Here is a 20566-nt window from a genome sequence, read left to right as displayed (position 1 = left end):
CAAAGATCAGTCTGGATTTCTGTGAATTCAAGGCCACACTGGGCTGTATGAGATTAATCCAGTTTAAAAAACAGCCAGGCAGTGGTGGTACACACCTTTAATTCCAGCACTTGGGATTACAAACTTTTATTCCCAGCACTAGGAAAGTTGAGACATGAAGTGATCTGGCTGGGCAGAGAAAGGATTGTAAGGTAGGAGGAGATAGGAATTTGCTCTCTTGCAGAGGTCCTGTCAGGCTGAGGAGTTGGTGGAGTAAGAGGTGGTAGCTGTGGCTTACTTTGCTTCTCTGATATTTCAGCTTTTACCCTGATATCTGGCTCCAGGATTTTATTATAAAACCATTCAGGATTCATGCAACAAACAAATAAAAATATCACAAACCAAAATTAGCTAGACCATAAGTCTATACAACTCAATGAAGAGTTAAAATAGTCATTCAGAATAGAAGCTATGGAGCTTTACATTAAATTTTAACCTTCCGTTATTAAATGAATGCTGTGTACTTCTCTAGCACCAAAACAAAAATCCATGATAAAATTAGACCTAGGAAAACAACTAGCTTTACATTCTCTTTCCTAACTGTGCCCACTGCCCGTTTAGTTCTTCCTCATTCCCTTATACTTTCTACATATCTTTTCTTCTTGTTACAACAAACTGTCCATGTAATATTTCTTGGGCTTAGAAAAAAAATACAAGAATTTACAGTGATCTACAAAGACCAGGAATAACCAAAGCAGTCCTAAGAATTAAGAATACTCATAGAGATATTACACCATCTGACCTCAAATTATCCTATAAAGCTACAGTGATAAAAGCAGTCTGATATCAACGTAAAAATAGACATGTGGATGGAGGGAATAGAATAGAGAACCAAGAAATAAAATGGCAAAGATATAACCACTTAATTTTTTACAAAAGAGGCAAAAATATACTTTGAGAAAATATAGTATATTCAACAAATGATGCTGGCAAAACTAGATTTTTACCTGCAGAAAAATAAAATTAGGCTTATTTTTTTCACCATATACAAAAAAATAATTCAAAGTGGATCAAAGACTTTAATTCAAAACATGAAAAATAACTAATGACTTAAGTGTATATTTGTCCTGTGTCCATGCATCCACTATTATAATATATACAAAAAAGCATCAAATATTGATAATATAACATTATCCTTAAAATAAGTGAAATAATAATATTGAAGAATTCATAAGCAGGTGACATGTGGAAAATTAGTTTCATATATTTTTCCTCTGTGAATAATCTCGATTTGTACTAAATATTCACATTTACATTTGTTTTTTCCCTAGCTGGTAGATAAGTAGGTAAAGTTGTGACATATTTAATGGCTAGCATTTGTATTTTTGATAAATACCATTGTGGCTAATGGAACTGCCTCAGAGAAATCTGGTGCAGATGAATTACCTAGTCAAGATGTCAAACTCAAGTATTATAGAAAATGTCTTCAAATGCAATAAAAATATTTTCAATATCTAAAAGAAAATGCAATTAATAGTGATAGTCATCAGGGATATGCAAATTAAAGCTACATTGAGATACTACCTTACTCCAGTCACAAAGGCTATCATCAACAAATATGACAGCAAATTAACAAATGTAGAAGAGGTGTATAGAGAAAGAAACTCTTATTCTCTGTTGGTAGAGTTATAAATTAATACAGTCATTGTGTACTCAGTATAGAATCTCTTCAAACAACAAAGACTAAAACTACTATATGACTTGTAGGCAAACATACCCAAAGAACTTGATACTCTGCCATAGAGATATTTGTACCCCCAAGTTTACTGCTGCTTTTCACTATAAAAAAGAATTGGAATCAACAATTCCATCAACAGATGTATCCATCAACAGATGAACAGATAATAAAAATTTGGTATATATCTACAGTAGAATATTACACAGCTCATAAGAAAATTTACGTTAAATATTGTAGAAAATAGATAGACTTAAAATGTATGATAAGTGAGGTTACACAATCTCAGAAAGAGAAATACATGCCTCTTATGCGTGGAATCTAGCATATATATATATATATATATATATATATATATATATATATATATCAACAAATATTCATGTGGATACAATATAATAGCAGCATACTTGCAAATATGTTCCTGGGTACATCAGTTAGGAAGGGTACAACAAAGAAAGGAAAACTACTATGGCCCTTAGATGCTGACAGTTTTCTATCCTTTGGTGGAAAGCAGGGGTAGTTTTATACACTACAGACTATCTGTATCTGTTAGTCATATGATGTTAGGTCAGACACAAGTGTGAGCAAGGACTAGCTATTTAGAGGACAACAACTGCTCTAAATCAATGTAATGGAGCTCTTGGCTTGCATCCTAACCTCTCTGTCTCACTGAAGTTGATATCTATCATGATGTCAATCAACCTTTTCAGACACAGCTTTCTTTTTCTTCAGGAATTCTTCTTCACCTCTAAAACAAAGGGAAAAGGAAAATCTTCAAGATGAATTAAGACATTGATTAAAAAGCAGTGATTGATGTCTTTTGCCAATATAGAAATCGGTCACTAAAATTGCTGGCCTCACTTAGAGGCTAACAAAAGGACTTACCTCCAGCTGCTGCCAATTTACACCCTTTTCTTTGTATCTTGCAGATAGCTTTATTCAGTAGTCTCTGTCCTGCGTTTCAATTATTCATCTTTAAGTTTAAACCCATCTGGAACCTTCAAATTAAAAATGGGTTAGATTCTGAACATTACAGGATGTTTTAAACATACCGTTAACTTGCTAATATGACAAGAAAGTCCAATAAATCTCTACCAGTTGCATCTCTGTTAAAACCACTTTCCTTTAAACTACTTTGAGCCATAGAACAATTTTGAAAATTTCCTTGATGTATTCAAATTACTTATACTTTCAGTCACTCTTGGACAATTCAGTTGGGTCTTTTTATTCTTTCTTTTGGTTAGATAAGTAAAAAAAATCTGTCAAACTTTTTTTTTATCTTCTCAAAGACCCAGCTCTTGGATTCATTAAGTATTTAAATAATTTTCCTTGTTTATATTTCATTGATTTCTGCTCTGATTTTGATGATCTCTTGTCATTGATTGGATTTTTGTTTAGTTTATTCTGATTTTTCCAGTTCTTTAATTGTATCATTAAGTCTTTAGTTTGTGCTCTAAGTTCTTAATATAGGTATGTAGAGCTATACATAGAATTGCTTTTAATGTGTTCCAGAGATTTTGTTGTATTGTTTCTTCATTTTTATTTAGTTCTAGGAAATTTTGAATGTTTTCTTAATTTATTTTGGACCCATTCATCTGTAGGCAATGAGGTGTTTAGTCTCCATGAATTTGTATATTTCCTATAGATTTGTTTGCTATCAGTTTTAAATTTATCACATTGCGGTCAGATTGGATACAAGGAGTCATTTCAATCTTTTTGAATTTACAAAGATTTATTTTGTGTCACAGGACTTTAGGAAACCTTCCATGTGCTTCTGCATAGAATGTGTATTTTTTGGTGTTTAGTGAGATATTCTCTAGATATCTGTTAAGTTCATTTGATGTATGGTGTCAATTAATTCTAATATTTCTCTTGTTTTGTTTGGGTTTTAGTTTTGTCCAGAAGTTTGGACTGTTGCAAAAAGTGGGGTACTGAAATCACACACTACTAACGTATTGATAATGTGTCTTTAAATCTAATACTAAAATCTATAATAGAATTGGATACGTGAGTTTGGTGCATATATTAAGATATATCTTCTAGATTATCTGTTCCCTTAGTTAGAATGAGGCATGATCTCTTTATCTCTTCTGAATAGTTGTAGTTTGAAGTCCATTTCATCAGATTTTAGGAAAACTACCCCTGCTTTCTCCTTGGTCCCATTTGGTTGGAGTACTTCTGCCCATTCTTTTACTCAAAGGCGGTGCTTGCATTTAAATGTAACATATGCTTCTTATAGACAACAGGTTGAGGGATTTTGTTTCTTGATTAATTCAGTCAGCCTGTGTCTTTTGTTTGGAGAATTGAAGCCATTGACTTTGAACTTTATTATCAAAATGTGTGTTAATTGTGGTCATCATGTTGTTGATTTTTTTGGGGGGTGGTGTTTGTTTTCTCAGTGGCACTTTGTGTTTTAATTATTATGACTTTATATTTATTCCCACAGTCTCCCAGCTATATTATTCTGGTTTTAGTTCAAAATATTGTTTCCTGTATTTGCTTTAGTTTTGATTTGTTGGATATAAATTCTATTAGGCTATTCATTTCATGGACAATTTTTCTTTACCCTTCGGTTATAGCAGATAGTTTTTCTAAGTATATTAGTCTAGGCTGGCAGTCATAGTCTTATAAGATGTGGAATACATTACTCCAGGCTCTTCTGGCTTTCAAAAATCTCCACTTGAGAACTTAATTCTTAGGAGTATTTATTTATATGTGACTTGTGTGTATATGTGTTTTCTTTTTTAGTTTGATACATCTTTTCAGTTATGTGTACTTAGTGTTTTAACTATATTTGCACTGGGGAGTTTCTTTTCTGGTCTTGCCTATTTGGTGTTCTGTGTGCTTGTTTCTATATGTGTGTCTTTCTTAGTTTGTGAAAGTTTTCTTCAATGATCTTGTTGAAGATCTGCTCTTTGTCATTGACTTGGGATTTTTCCATTATGTATGTCTATAATTTAAAAGTTTTTTTTCATGGTGTCCCACATTTTCTGTATGTTCCTTTCCTGCATTTTAAAGAAATTTTCATATGCTTTGCTTTTTTGAATACTGTTATTCTATCTTCTGCTTGATTCATTCTGTTGGTAAAGCTTTCCTTTGAGTTTCCTATTGACTTATTGGGTTTTTCAATTCCATTTTCATTTTAGTTTGAGTCCTCTTCAATGTATCTATCTCATTAATGTAGTCTATTCTGGAGTTCAGTATTGTCTTTGCCATTTTCCTCAGCCTTATGTTTGTGTTTTCTTGGCATCACTTAGAATTTATTCTCCTTACATTCTTTCTCCTTAATTTTATTAAGCTATTGTTTGTATCTTCTTTAAATTTCTTGCCTTTTTTGATGAATTTTTAAAATTATTTGTCCTGAGGGCCATCTAGGAAATTCTTATTGATAAACATTTCTATAATAATGGTAGCTTTTGGAGACAATATACGGACTGATCTTTAATATTGTTTGTATTTTTGTAATGAGATTTGAGGATTAGGATTTATGAATTCCTAAGGGTATCATGATTAATTCCTGGCAATAAAATTTGACTTAAAATGTATGCCAAATCAAGATAATCACTTATATCTTTGATAACATTGTGAACTTTTAACCATTTGGAAATAGTTAAATGAGACTGTGCTAGATAGTTTATGTTAGCTTGACAAAAGTTAGAGTTGTCTAAAAGTAAGGAAATGCAGTTGAGAAAATTCCTCCATAAGATCTGGCTATAAGATGTATTCTTTATTAGTGAAATAGTTAAATGAGACTGTGCTAGATAGTTTATGTTAGCTTGATAAAAGTTAAAGTTGTCTAAAAAGTAGGGAACTGAAGTTGAGAAAATTCCTCCATAAGATCTGGCTATAAGATATATTCTTATTAGTGATTAATGGGGGAGGGTTCAGCCCATTGTGAGTGGTGCCATCCTTGGGCTGGTGGTCCTGGGTTCTATAAGCTATGGAGAACAAGCCAGTGAGCAGTACACCTCCATGGTTTCTGCACCAGCTCCTGCCTCCAGGTTCCTGCCCTATTTGAATTCCTGTCCTGGCTTCCTTCAATGATAGATTACAATGGGGAAGTGTAAGCCAAATAAACCCTTCCCTCCCCAACTTGCTTTTCGTTCATGGCATTTTGTTATAGCAATAGAAAACACAACTAAGATAAAGTTATTACAGCTATGGGAAAGACTAATCACATATCTTTTTATTCTGATAAATATCCCTTTATAAAAACAAATCTTACTGTTCTCTCCTGTAATTATATTCTGTATGATAAGATAAACTACTTAATATAGTAGACCTATTAAACTAATTTAGCTCTTATAAAAATACATTATAAAAAATTTCAAGAAAACAAAATTCCCAGTATCTTTATGGACTGTACTTATAGTTTAAAGTTTACTTTGTTTCAAAGACTGTAATTTTTAAGGCTCAAAATCTTAACAGGTATAAATTACCTTAATTTATACATTGTAATCTTATCAGAATTATTAATCTATAATAAACTGCTGAAACAAAGGGAAATAAAACATAAAATCAATAAAATGTAATAAATCATCAAATATACTTAACTTCTAGAATTATGCTTGTAGTTTTGTTACATACAAATGTAATCCATTTACAAAAACATGACTGGAGGGAGAGAACTATCATTATCTCTTGTTAAATGGTCTTACGTATGTGTTTCAGAAGTTTAACCTAAAGCAAATAATTATCCTTCTAAAAATCTACTATTTGGGTAGTTTCCAAAGTCTACTATATGTCATCCATTGAGAAAACTTCTACCTATTTTACAGGTGGTACTATTTGTGAATGGGCAACCTAGGCTGAACCATTCATTAAGATATTATAAATATGCTTTCCATCAATATGGCAAAATTAACTGTATGCTGTGCAAATATTACTAAAGGATGTTTCCACTCCCATTTTGTTCTACAGCTGGTTAATGTGTCACTGTTTCAGTACCGTTTTTATAAATGACTCCCATTATGCAAAATGAAAATAACACTGTCTCTTTGATGGTTTTTCAAGATGAAGAATTTATAAAACAACAAATCCATCCTGTCATTCATATCTGCTGTGGAACAATCATTTTACACTATGAATGTGTATTACTCTCATTAGCTAATAAAAGGCTGACTGATAGCTGGGCAGGAAGAGATTGAGCATGAAAGCCAGACTAGGAGAATTCTGGGAAGAGGAAAGGCAGAGTCAGAGAGTCCCTGGCAAATGCAGAGAAGCAAAATGAGAATGCTGAGCTGAGAAAAGGTACCAGGTCACGCAGCGAAGCATAGATAAGAATCATGGGTTAATTTAAGTGTAAGAGTTAGCTAGTAAGAAACCTAAGCTATTGGCTGAGCATTTATAATTCATATTCAGCCTCTGAGTTGGTTACTGGTATCTGATGGACATGGAAAAGAAACATCTGACTACATATGGCACTACAACATGGGGCTGGAATTTCTGTGTACAGCCTGACAAAAGTTTAAAAAGGGATTTTAGGCACACAAGAACAGAGTCAAGCACAGCTTCTTGGTAGCCACGATTTCTTTGGTGGGCTCTTTTCACTAGTGGTGAGCAGAGGTGCAGCTCCTTTAAGAGACCGCTTCCTGACTCAGTGCCAGCAGCAAAAACCATGTGACTCTTTGAGAGTTCCTGCCATGAAATACTTAATGGAGTTTATGAGCAGTGGGTGGCATACTACTTGGTGACAGCATGGACCAGAAACTTCCCAGTTGGGGTGGCAAACATGCCTCCCAGAGCTAGTGGTAAATGTACCTCCTTCACCATAAGACTAGGCTCTCGGGGGACGGGCGGTGGTGGTGCACGCCTTTAGACCCAGCACTTGGGAGGCAGAGCCAGGCAGATCTCTGTGAGTTCGAGGCCAGCCTGGGCTACCAAGTGAGTCCCAGGAAAGGCGCAAAGCTACACAGAGAAACCCTGTCTCGAAAAACCAAAAAAAAAAAAAAAAAAGACTAGGCTCTCAGGAAACTGAGGGGCAGGAGCCAGCACCAGCACACCATGAACTAAGCTACATAGCAGTTTAAATTTTGCTCATGCAGACAGAAAAGGTTTCAGATATGCAGTAAAGACAGATTCAGACAGAAAAAAAAAACTCTAAACCTCTAAACAGGTTAGAATGTGTTGAAAAATATGTGTAGGCTTAGTTTGGAAAAGAAAAAGGGTAGAAAGTCCTTTAAGAGGGAGTAGAATAATAAAGACTATAATAACCCATGTAAAGATGGAATTACATAGAGAGTCTGGATCCTGTATGTCATTGTGTTATCTATAAAATTTTGGCTAGTAAGAGACAATACATTGTAAAAATGCTACATTCAACAAACCTATATATTTTTTAAATATCTTGACTTCAAATTTTAAGTCAAAAGGTATGTTACTTTGAGGGTGAGATTATGCTTTTATTTCCACAGGAAATGAGAGGCTGTGGAATCATTCTAGGTTAAAGAAAATCAGGTTTGATAAAGAAAAACCCCCTGAAATTTTTCACTACAGACATAAAGAAATAAACCTAAAAAAAACCCTACAAGATATGAAGTGCTAGAGAGGCCCACAGAAATCTACAAAGATGCCCCCACAATAGACTGCTGGCAATGGTCGAAAGACAGCCCGATTGACCTACTCTGGTGATAGGATGGCCAAACACCCTAATTGGCATGCTAGAAACCCCATCCAATGACTGAGGGAACTGGATGCAGAGATCCACAGCTAGGCCCCGGGTGGAGCTCCAGGAGTCCAACTGGTGAGAAAGAGGAGGGTTTATATGAGCAAGAATTGTTGAGACCAATGTCGGATAAAGCACAGAGACAAGTAGCCAAACGAATGGAAACACATGAACTATGAACCAATGGCTGAATGGACCCCCAACTGGATCAGGCCCTCTGAATAGGTGAGACACTTGATTGGCTTGATCTGTTTGGGAGGCATCCAGGCAGTGGGACTGGGTCCTGTGCTCAGTGCATGAGTTGGCTGTTTGAAACCTGGGGCTTATGCAGGGACGCTTGGCTCAGCCTGGGAGGAAGGGACTGGACCTGCCTTGGACTGAGTCTACTAGGTTGATCTCAGTCCTTGGGAAGTCTTTGCCCTGGAGGAGATGGGAATGGGGGGTAGGCTGGGGGAAAGGGAAGTGGAGAGGGAGGGGGAAGAACAAGGGAATCTGTGGCTGATATGTAGAACTAAATTATATTGTAAAATAAAATAAAATAAAAAATTTTAAAATATATACATACTTTTAGCTGTTCAAACACATTACAAAAAGTCATCTTTGACTGACTTTATACAATACATGGTCTATACTTATATTAATGCATATATGTATTTTACCTTTAAAAGTTTGTGTATTTTCAAAGCAAGGGAACCAGAAACCAATGAAAACAAATGGCCCAGATGATTGAACATCTCAGAATGCCTCTTTTGCAGTTTTCTCAGAGTTCATCATCCAAAACAACTTCAAGGCAGCTGACTGAGATGATTCAGCCTCACAGACCTCTACAGCCAAGACAACCATTTTCCTAAAATTTCTCAGGGTCCAAAGATTAATAGCACCCCCAATCAACAAGAAATAGTCTAGAGAACTACACCCACATTCCCAAAAAATGGGTCATGGATATTTATTATCATTTAAGGGGAGTTGGTTATAAATCATTATTGGTCATATTCAGGAAAAAAACAACAAAAGAGTTTAATTCAAAGTTATTTTTCTGAAGGAAAAAGGGGGATAGGATATAGAAATAATAGGATAAAAGGGTATATTATTGAATATACTATAATATATTATGTATTATATAATATATAAAATAACCATTGATCTTATATGTTTTATATTGGTATGAATTTTGGTATATTGATACAAATTTAAAGTTAATTTTGTTATACTGTATGTACATTTCTATTCTTGTTTAGAGTATTGTGTTTATGCAGCTCATTTAAAAAAGTAATATTAAGAAATATAGATTAATAGTCATCTATAACAGTCAAACTTATAGCCATGTTAGGTATGTTTTCAAGGTCATACATAGATATATTTAAATACATGGTTTTCAAACACTTCAAAGACCAACAGAATATGTCATTTAATATGTTTAATAATCTAAGGCTTTTCATAACAATGAGACACATCTGCACCAATCTGCCTCACAGAAAATGATGGGCATAGAAGAAACGCCAAATGGAGTTTGTTTTCTTTATGGCTAAAGCTAACCATGTGGGCAAAGAAACTGCCCATGCCTCAATTACTGACAGTTGCTATCCTAGCTGACCAGCAGGATGCAAAAGAAAGTAACTACCAAACTTTGCCGATACAAGTTAGGACATTCCTTCAAAATTATATGCTTCTGAGAAATGTCTGTCAGATATACTAGGCCTGTAGGCCAAAGATGGATGCCCCAATGTTACAGAGGAACTTTTGGTGACTGTCCAGGCAGCCAACTACGTCTGTCATTTCTCTTAATTTGGAAGTCTCTTGCTATGCAATTCCTGCTTACTCAGGTAATATTATATCTTTCTGGGGTCTTTGATGGAGTTGAATACTAGATATCTTAGTTATAATAAAAGGTAAATTAGATGTGAAACTGTAGACTCACCAAGATAAAACAGATAATAAATATTTTCTCTAATTTTGTCCAATATGAATAAACTAGATACTGTAACTGTAATTCCTACTTAATAACTGTTTTTATTGTATACAACTTTACTATGCTAAAGTTAAAACCTTATTTTTTTATTTACACAAAAAGGGAGAAATGTTGTGGAACAATCTTTTTGTACAATATGAATATGTATTATTCTCATTGGATAATAAGAAGTTGATTGATCGATAGCTGGGCAGGAAAAGATTGATTACAAGAGCCAGACTAGGAGAATTCTGGGAAGAAGAAAGGCAGAGTCAGAGAGCTGCTGGCAAATACAGAGAAGCAAGATGAGAATCCTGAACTGAGAAAAGGTACCAAGCCATGTGGCGAAGCATAGATAAGAATTATGAGTTAATTTAAGTGTAAGAGCTAGTTAGTAGGAAACCTGAGCTATCAGCTGAGCATTTATAATTAATATTCAGCCTCTGAATTGGTTACTTTGGAACTAGTGGGTGGTAAAAAAAAAAAATCTGACTACACATATCAGATTGTACTCAGGACTTCCTGGTTCCCTATTAAAGATGGGATGATCAAGCAGATAAGTTGGTATCCTTTACAGCTATCAAAGGTTCTCAACAATGCCATGCAGTTACACATAGTCCTGTCTCTGTCTTGCAAACATGATTTTCTTTGTCTAAATCCTAAACACTACATATTATCAATTTTCATCCCTCCTATACCATAGCTAATATCTGACAAAATGGTCCCATTGGACTCAGACCAATGACTATTCCTCTTATCTCTTCAATTGCCTTAAATAAGTACATGTCACTGTTGACTCTCTCTCTCTCTCTCTCTCTCTCTCTCTCTCTCTCTCTCTCTCTCTCCTCTCTCTCTCTCTCTCTCTTTCCATCTCTGCATTCTTATGGGCTTCTACACTCTGGGGAGGTTAATTATGTAATTACTCATTTATTTCTGTGTTTTGTAATTTTAGGTATTCTGATGGAAATTAAAACTGACAACACCTCCACTTACCTTTCATTGTCTTTGCAAAACTTTTATTTTTTGCTGCTTATGACATAAAATATAAAACAGTTCTTATAACTCAACTTTTTAAGCTATTGGGAAAATTAAAATCACACCTTTGATTGTTTCTATTAAAATATGAGCAGTTCCTCCAGCTTCCCTTTGTGATGGAGTTATGAAAACTCTATATTTTAAAGTTTGAAATCTTGAATGAGCATGACATAAAGCATTGGAAAGCAGCAGGCAATTCGTTAAATAAATAAATAAATAAATAAATAAATAAATAAATAAATAAATAAATAAAAAGAGAAAGTCCTTGTGTGATGGTTGTGTGGGTGGAAAAATGAGGGAAGATGGCATCGCTTGTGTTGTTACAGACTCAGACCAACAGGTATGAACACCACAGTGATATGTAAAACCCTGGTATGAAACAACAGAATTTCAACATCAGTACTCACTGGAAGCATTCCTCAAGAAGATGAAGATCACCAGTCTAAAAGAAGAGGCAACTCCATAGGCTCAACGAGCAGAGATCCATATGTGAGGATGGATTGAGAAAGTGAGCTAGGAAACAGAACGAACTTGGAGCAAAACCATCAGGTTATAACTTCTATGACTTTCTTTCTCATGATAATGACACTAATATGTATTCATTCAACTTCTATTTCTTGTGTACTGTCTGCCTCCTTACAGGCCTCACCAAAGCTGGCTCCACCTATAGTGTGGACATGCTCATATGTTTGTGTTAACGGAACCTGAGGAATTTGGTACTGTTGATTGGGATAATAGGGGATGAGTACTTTTTCAACAAATTGAACTGGAGAATACTAGGTGGCATAATCTATCCGATCAGTCACAAAAGGAAAATACTTGGAATATTAAATTATAAGCTGAATTTGAGGACCAAGGCTATATAATTGTCAAAAATGGAAAAATAGCAAAAAAGACAACTCTTGCAGCACAAAGTAATGTGTCCATCCCTGAATTGGCTATGGAATTGTTAGGACACTAGGAGAATAATCTATTGATACAACTAGCTACTAGAAAAACCTAATAAGACTTCTTTTTACATTGATGAGGCTCTTTCTATCCAAATTTTATTTAAAAAAAATTCTGTAACTAGGAATCTCTTCTATTTAATATACTAACATTGCTGGGGACAATGTCACATCCCATAACAAAACAATATCAGAAAATATTCCAGGTCTTCTCATATCTTTTGTCTTCCTCATAATGTGGAGTTGTACACAATCAGTTTTCAGCACATGGAAAGGCCTTGCCTGTAGGTTAGTCCTTTTTTGTGGGAACATATTTTTCTGACTCTTAGATCCAATTTTTCTTATGTATTTGACATGAGCCTCACGCTTCCCACACTGCCTGATACACAATTGTGTTATACATGAAAACAGAAAATTTCCCACTGGCTAATTTTTGGGACCAGCCTAACCTGTCAAACTTGAAGTCCTTGAAATCCTCAATGAGGATTGAGAGATATAATAGATATGAAAAATATAGACCTAGACAAAGAAGAAGACAGAGAAACAGGACAGCTTTGGGAGGGCTCTGGATCAATACCACAACTGTCTCAAGTTTATTTCTAATGGGATTTTTTTTTTATATACCAACAAGGGGAGAGTCAAAAAACCTCCCTCTTTCAAGGTCAAAGTACAAACAAGTGTAGACCCTTCCTTAATTTTTTTTTTTTTTTTTTCGAGACAGGGTTTCTCTGTTTAGCTTTGGAGCCTGTCCTGGAACTCACTCTCTAGCCCAAGCTGGCCTCGAACTCACAGAGATACACTTGCCTCTGCCTCCCTGGGATTAAAGGCGTGTGCCACCAACGCCCTGCTTCACTTCTTCCTGTACTAATCAAGAGAGGCCATGTAGACAACCTTTCCCACATTTTCCCTTAAGAGTTCATCCAGGTGTGTTAGTCACTCATTTGGCCAAGAGACCAATCCTGAAGTCTTATCACCTTTACTATGTTGATAAGATGAGAAGAATAATTATTGCTTTAATGGGATAGTACATTTTATGTTCCCAGAATTCTTTTTTTTTTTTTTTGAGACAGGGTTTCTCTGTGTAGCTCTGCGCCTTTTCCTAGAACTCACTTGGTAGCCCAGGCTAGCCTCGAACTCACAGAGATCCCCCTGCCTCTGCCTCCCGAGTGCAGGGATTAAAGGCGTGCGCCACCACCGCCCGGCATGGTGGAATCTTTAGAATCTTTTTTGTATGGAATTTCAATGAGGATGTTGGGTATATCTTTCCCCTTTTCTGCTTTTAGTCTATTTTAGAGGCTGGCTAGAGCATAAGTATGCTTTCTCTGGTATTTGACTTTTTCTCTTTTTCTTTTCTTTTTTAGTTTCTCTAAAGCTATCTTTCATTTGCCTAACTCAAAGTTTGTGGCTCTTACTCTTCTATCTCTGCATCTTTCTCCTTCAGGTAGCTACTGTGATTTACAAATTGCTTGATGTGGGTTTTTTCTTTTAACCTCTAATAAAATTGTCACAAGGTTTCTTTCTGAGTACATTCTTCTTTATATATAATGTTCAAGACTAAGAACAGTGACAAGGGACTCCAATTTCTATAACATTTGGCAGCCCTGGTGAGACTCATGTATTATCAACTGATTTTTGACAAAATCACTAAGATTATTCAATTGCAGAGTGAAGTCTTTTCAATAAAAAGTTTCTAGACAACTAGGGATTTCTGTTAAAGAAATTAACTCCAACCTTCATATCACATGATATGTAGAATTAATTTGAAGTAGATAAACAAATAAATGTAAAGATAAAGCTATAATAACTGTAGAGGAAAGCCCAAGAAGCAATCTCTGTGACTCAGTTGTAGGTAAAGATTTTTAAAACAGAACATAAGGAACATGAAACATAAAAGAAAAAACTGAAGTCTAAAAAAAGGAAATCTAAAATTTTAATACCATTTAAAAACAAGTAAATAGGTAATCTGTCCTAGTCAGTGTTCTATTGCTGTGAAGAGACATAACAACCAAGGCAATTCTTATAAAAGAAAGAATTTAATGGGGCTTGCTTACAGTTTCAGAGGTTTAGTTCATTATCCTCATGGTGGGGAGTGTGGCACCATACAGTCAGATATAGTAGCTGAGAATTCTACATCCAGATCCAAAGGCAGCAGAAACAGAAAAAACAACTGGGCCTGGCTTAGGCCTTTGAAATCTCAAAGCCCACCATCAGTGACACACTTCCTCCAAAAATGCCACACCTACACCAATAAGGCCACACCTTGTTAATTGACTGAACCCTGAGTCCTGTAACATAAACTGAGGCTGGGAGGATGTGCAAAACATCAATTACTGCAGAGGGTTATGTCTACCAAAGTTGCTTCAAGTCTGACCTTGATTCAGCAATAAACACCTGGGAATTTGTCTTTGTTTATTCTCTGCAGGGGCAGCTGGTCTGTTTTGACTTTGTTTTGTTTTGTTTTGTTTTTTGGTTTTTCCGAGACAGAGTTTCTCTGTGTAGCTTTGGGCCTTTCCTGAAACTCACTTGGTAGCCCAAGCTGGCCTCGAACTCACGGAAATCTGCCTGGCTTTGCCTCCTGAGTGCTGGGATTAAAGGCTTGCGCCACCACTGCCTGGCTTGACTTTGTTCTGAAGTCTAAAATTAGCTATCTTTGTGACTGAGAATACTGTTACTTTCCTATGTCAGTTATGAAAAATATTCTAGTATTATCAGAATTATACTAGAAATCATCTTCCTGACCATCCATAGCTATATGTGCCCAAAGATGGAATATTTTTATAAGATAAACACATAAGCATTGCAGAGAATAACCATAGCTGTTTGTTTGTTTGTTTGTTTGTTTTTAGGGAAGAAAATGTAGTAGCACATGAGAAAAATTACAGACAGAAGCAACCAGTTGTTTACAGTTAGTGACCCTACTTCTTTGACAACTGGTACTCCCCACCAGAGAATTATTCATCTAGTGGTTCGACCTGCTGAACACTAGTTGTCACCTGCTGTGTGCTCCCATGGCCTCCGGTAAAGCCATTGCTACCAGACGCTCTCAGCAACAAATATTAGAATAAATGTATTGCACATAAATTAGTGTTAAAAGAAAATGACAATAAAAAGGTATTCGTACTGTAAGTGCCTAATAGAATGTTTTTGCTAAGTTATCATAGAGCCTGTGCAAGCCCAATCCAGACAAATCCTATCATGAAGATGGGCTCTAAGCACAAAATTTCACCCCTAATGGTGAAGCTGCTGCAATTATTAGCTGTTAGAAGATGGGGAAAGTTTTCTCTAAGATTGTAGTGAAAGACCCCCGCTCCATTATGAGGACATGGGGCTTTGGGCCAATGAAATGCTCCCCCCCCCCCAATAACTTAGCCTAAGAAACGCCATTCTAAAGGAATCAGAAAAACAGGAGTTCACAGCCGTAGCCAGCCACCCGGCCTTGACAGAGATAACTATGGCCAGCCATCCAGCCTTGAGAGAGATAACTGTGGTCGGCGGCCTTGGGAGAAAGACAGTTGAGTCAAATCAGGATATTTTATGGCTGGCCCCCTGGCCTTGAGGAATAAGCAGCTGGCCTGGACAAGGCCAAATCAGCCACACACATACGACCCCAAGTTCACCCTGGCCTTCTTTGAAACAACCAATAGGGACCCTGTAACTATGCTTCTCGCTTCTGTAACCGCGCCTCTGCCCCTGGGATCCCATAAAAAGTCCCCCTTGCCCTAGGAAAGGGCGCAAGTCCTCCAAGAGACTTCGCCCCAGGTACCTGGTCTAAATAAACCCTCTTGCTTTTGCATCTGATCTGTGGTTTCGGTGTGTTCCTTGGGTTTGGGGTCTCTCCCGGAGGAAGATCTCCCCTGGGGGTCTTTCAGTAGCCTCTGGCAAGTAGAGCACGATCCAGTGAAGACCACATACCCAACTATATTTGGACAGTATGAGTTGGTCTTGATTTTCTTTAATAGCACACAAAGTTGGGTTTGGTAGGAAATTGGGATAGATCTGAGAAGAGTTGTCAGAGGGAAATTGAAGATGGTCAAAAATCTCAAAGAACTAGTGAAAATATAAAACAAAAAAGAAATCAATGCTGTATGCTATCTTAGAGGTATTGAAAAAAACCTGAAAGCCTTGGTAATCATTTTATTTGTGCTCTACTTGGTTTTTCACAGTTGTTGGTTTGACCTTGGATGGGAGCAAACTTGAAGTTGGCATTGATTTGCTCAAAAACCAGTTATGTTACCAGAGGAATTGGAATTCCTTTTTTTAGTGTTCTTAGTTTCATTAATAAAGTAATTTTAAAACTGACCCAGAAGGAATATCTAGGACCATCTTATTAGAATTTGAGAGAAAAACAGGGTCAACAAGTTCTATGTCATAGAAGCTGCCTGGTGGAGAGATATGGGAAAGAAGAGAGGAAACCATGTTCAACAATAGAGATAAGCAAGCAGCTGCATGATAGAAAGGGGAGGTGGTCTTCAGAGAATGAATGAAAAAAATCAACTAAAGCATGTTTAAGTTTTGGGCCAGTATCAGAAAAAGAGGAAGAGTTGTGCTTTTAGAGCTAGAATTCAGAAATACAGACAGATTTACCTGAATTGGAGAAGATCTGTAAGCACTTGCATTGTAGGAAAGGTTTCTATGAAGTATAAGCACACTGTCTTATTATGAGGATAAATATTCCTTGCATCACCTGAGCAAGTATTAAGGAGAATGAACATCACCTTAGCAAGTTTTCAGGAGAATGAGCCTACCTGAAGGGTGGTCTTTGGCCAAGTGACTGAAAAGTGAGGTGAATTAACTTTTAAGGGATGATAAAATAGTATATTATTTTTAAATCTTCAGAGCAAATAAAAATGTCTTCAACCAAGTCCAGAGGTAGAACTCCTGATTCCATTCTTTTGGCCAGGAGAATATATATTTTCCTTAATGCACTCCAACAAAGTCCTGATATCTTCACCTTTTTATATACTATTTCAAATCCTAAGGAGGAAGAGTCATAATATTTATCCTTTTAATATTACCAGAGAAATAGGAGGTAAAGTTCAAAGCTGACCATAAGAGAGGGTTCTACTTTCAATGGACTTGAAGGCTAATAATCTCAGAAATATTACCCCTCTCAAGAATCAATACCCTAAAAACATTGAGGAAATGGACTGGCATTGGGACATAGAAGGGTTTAAATCCTCCGCTCTTGCTGACTTTCACATCTTGAAGGATACAAGGGTATTTACATAGACCGCAGCAGCATTGTCTGAGTGTGAATTGACTGTTAATGAGGAGAAATAAAATTATGATAGTAATTTAGCATATAAAGTCAAAAAATATATAGTATCACTAGTAACCTTATAATAAATAATAAATATAATCCATTTTTCACCTTGAAAATCCAGACATCCAATTCCAAAGCTATTCATCAAAAAGGATGGTTGTCTGGATTGCAGTTTTGGTAACACTTTCATAATAAAGTATCCATGCATTTGTGTAAAAAGAAAAGAAATATAGCAGAGAGGGGTATGGAGGGAGGCAAACAGATGGACAAATAGGCATACTAGAAACTAGTGTCCTCAAATGCTTCTGACATTTTTGGCCTCTAGCTAGAACATTTTTTGGTTGTTATTTGTTTTGTTTTGATTTGGTTTGGTTTGTTTGACAGGGTCTCTCTGTGTATCTCTGCCTGTCCTGGAACTTGCTCTATAGACCAGGCTGGCCTCAAGACCAGGCTGGCCTTGCATTCACAGAGATCTGCCTGCCTCTGCCTTCTGAGTGCTGGGATTAAAGACCTATTCCACCATGCCCAGCTGTAAGAGCATTTCTAATTTCTGCTCAAGGACAAGGACATAACTACTTTCAAGGTCCCTTCCTTAGAACTGGCTAGATTTTCTCTCTGTTCTTATCAGTAGGAATAGATAAGCAGTATGTCTCCTTATTCCCATGAGGCTTGCCACCTTTTTTTGAGATAGGTTCTCACATAATCCAGGCTAGCATGCAACTATCTATATAGACAGTGAATTTGAATTGCTGATGCTCTTGCTTCCAGCCCCTAAATTCTGGTATTACAGGTGGGTGCTGTAATGCCCAAAACAATTATTTAATATACATACTTTATTAAATAGCTGAGCTTAATCTAGAATACTGTAAGACTTATCGCACTCTCCTCACTGATCCCCAAATTTTATTTTATATAGCCTTTTTGACTAGGATTGAAAAAAAAGAATTAAACACAAATCTATTCCTGGATAGAGGTAAGCTTTGTTGAGAGGTGGATTACAAAACAATCTTACCCATTTTGATGAATGTGTCTGTGAGAAGACAAATACATTCAGTGGACACAAAACAGAACGTTGGGTCTACTTCCATTTTTAAAAAGAAGAGATGGACAATTGTAGCTTGATTTTTCCGCCTCGCCCACAGTCAGGACAAATCTCTGTCACCCGCCAGTCCCACAGCCGCTCAGACCCAACCAAGTAAACACAGAGATTAATTTTGCTTACAAGCCGGGCGGTGGTGGCGCACGCCTTTAATCCCAGCACTCGGGAGGCAGAGACAGGCGGATCGCTGTGAGTTCGAGGCCAGCCTGGGCTACCAAGTGAGCTCCAGGAAAGGCGCAAAACTACGCAGAGAAACCCTGTCTCGAAAAACCAAAAAAAAAAAAAAAAAAATTTTGCTTACAAACGCATGGCCGTGGCAGGCTTCCTGCTAACTGTCCTTATCTTGCTAACTGTGCTTTTATCTTAAATTGATCCATTTCCATACATCTATACCTTGCCATGTGGCTGGTGGCTTACTAGCGTCTTCACATGCTGCTGGTCATGGCGGCGGCTGCAGCCTCTCTGGTCATTGCGGCGGCTGCAGCATCTCTGGTCATAGCGGCGGCTGCAGCGTCTCCTTCTGCCTTTCTGTCCTTTTATATCTCCTCTCTGTTAGTCCCACCTATCTTTCCTGCCTAGCCACGGCCGATCAGGTTTTATTTATTAACCAATCAGAGCATACAGACCATCCCCCAGCACAGCCAAGTGCAGACCATCTCAAACACCTGCACTCAGGCCCATGGTCCTAATCATCCTCTATATGGACCTGCTGGGTAACGCCACAAAGAACCCAAGAAGGGCTCCCACAGGACATACAGAACATCCCACAGCAGACAATTCTGTAAGACATCATTCAATGTATAAAAGTACACAGTAGAATTGTTTGTCATTTCATTTTGGAGTCTCTTGGATGGTCAAAGGAGGTACACTCAGAGCAGTAGAAATGACTTCTTCTGAATTAGAAGTGTAGGGCCCTTGAAATTATTTCCTATAACCAGCATTTCATCACAGTGATATTTCACACAGATGAGGGTCCTTCTGAGCAGTGACTTAAAACTGGAGCTGAATCAGAGTATGCACTTAGATTTAACACAGTACAATTCATAGGATGTTTTCCATAATGAAACATCAGCAAAGCTTACTTCAGAAATCAACTGTGTAAGTCTTTTGAATTGAGAATGATGTGCTGGTCTGAAATTATTTCTATAACAATCATTCTGAATGTTTCTGTGTAGGTTTCTAAGACAGGTAGCCTGTTAAGGATGCTGTGTTAAGCTTAAATTATCAGTTTATGAAGAATTACAGGTATATCATTCTGCCTAGGAACATGTTGATATAAGCAGCAGCCCTACACTCTTTAGTGTCTCAGCTCTTCAGATGCCAGTGGTCACTTAGATGTATCCAACAAAATCCATCAGGACTTCCTGTGTGCCTCATTCTGAAGCAGATGTAGTGTTAAAACTCCCCTTTAAGATGCTCACTATTGACTCCCCAGCTTCAGCAGCCACTCCCTGTGAACTGACAGGCCATTCTGGTCAGAGAAGCAAGTAGACTAGCTGCAGACCTTCTGCTATTGCTCATCCTAATCAAATCTCCCAGTCTCATCCCCAGCTCTTTTAAATCTTCTGCTTTGGACCCTCCTCACTCTCTGCACACATACCTGGGGGACTTACTAAGCAGGAACACTCTACTTTCTTCCTTGTAAAAGCCCTCCCAAGACCTTAGTCCTCCATTCCTAAGTTTCAGACCCCAATATCCAGAAACATATTTTAACTGGAACCTCCAGTGCACACAGCTTTCAGGACACCAGAAGATTTTCCTACAGGCAACACACAACCACCACACTCTCCTGAAAAACAGAGAAGAAATGAAAACTAAGTAACAAAACACCCACCCAAAAGACAAGACCATATAGGAGAACCTATAGTTACAATCTTCCCTATTACATATGCC

At 36.9% G+C, this 20566-nt stretch overlaps 1 long non-coding RNA gene across 1 annotated transcript in view; it reads right to left on the bottom strand.

The window, feature by feature from the left end:
• Window positions 1–1109: 1109 nt before the first annotated feature.
• LOC143272684 (uncharacterized) overlaps window positions 1110–20566 on the bottom strand; it is a 37288-nt gene continuing 17831 nt past the window's right edge. The window contains exons 2-3 of the long non-coding RNA XR_013050301.1: window positions 2603–2715; window positions 1110–2465 (exon numbers count right to left, since the gene is read on the bottom strand). This is a non-coding gene — a long non-coding RNA (uncharacterized LOC143272684). The remainder of the gene's footprint in view (window positions 2466–2602; window positions 2716–20566) is intronic.

The sequence above is a fragment of the Peromyscus maniculatus genome, chromosome 4, assembly GCF_049852395.1.
Source record: "Peromyscus maniculatus bairdii isolate BWxNUB_F1_BW_parent chromosome 4, HU_Pman_BW_mat_3.1, whole genome shotgun sequence".
NCBI classification, from domain to species: Eukaryota; Metazoa; Chordata; class Mammalia; order Rodentia; family Cricetidae; genus Peromyscus; species Peromyscus maniculatus.
Note: the sequence above shows the minus strand (reverse complement) of the source record. Positions and strands in the feature narration are given on the sequence as shown.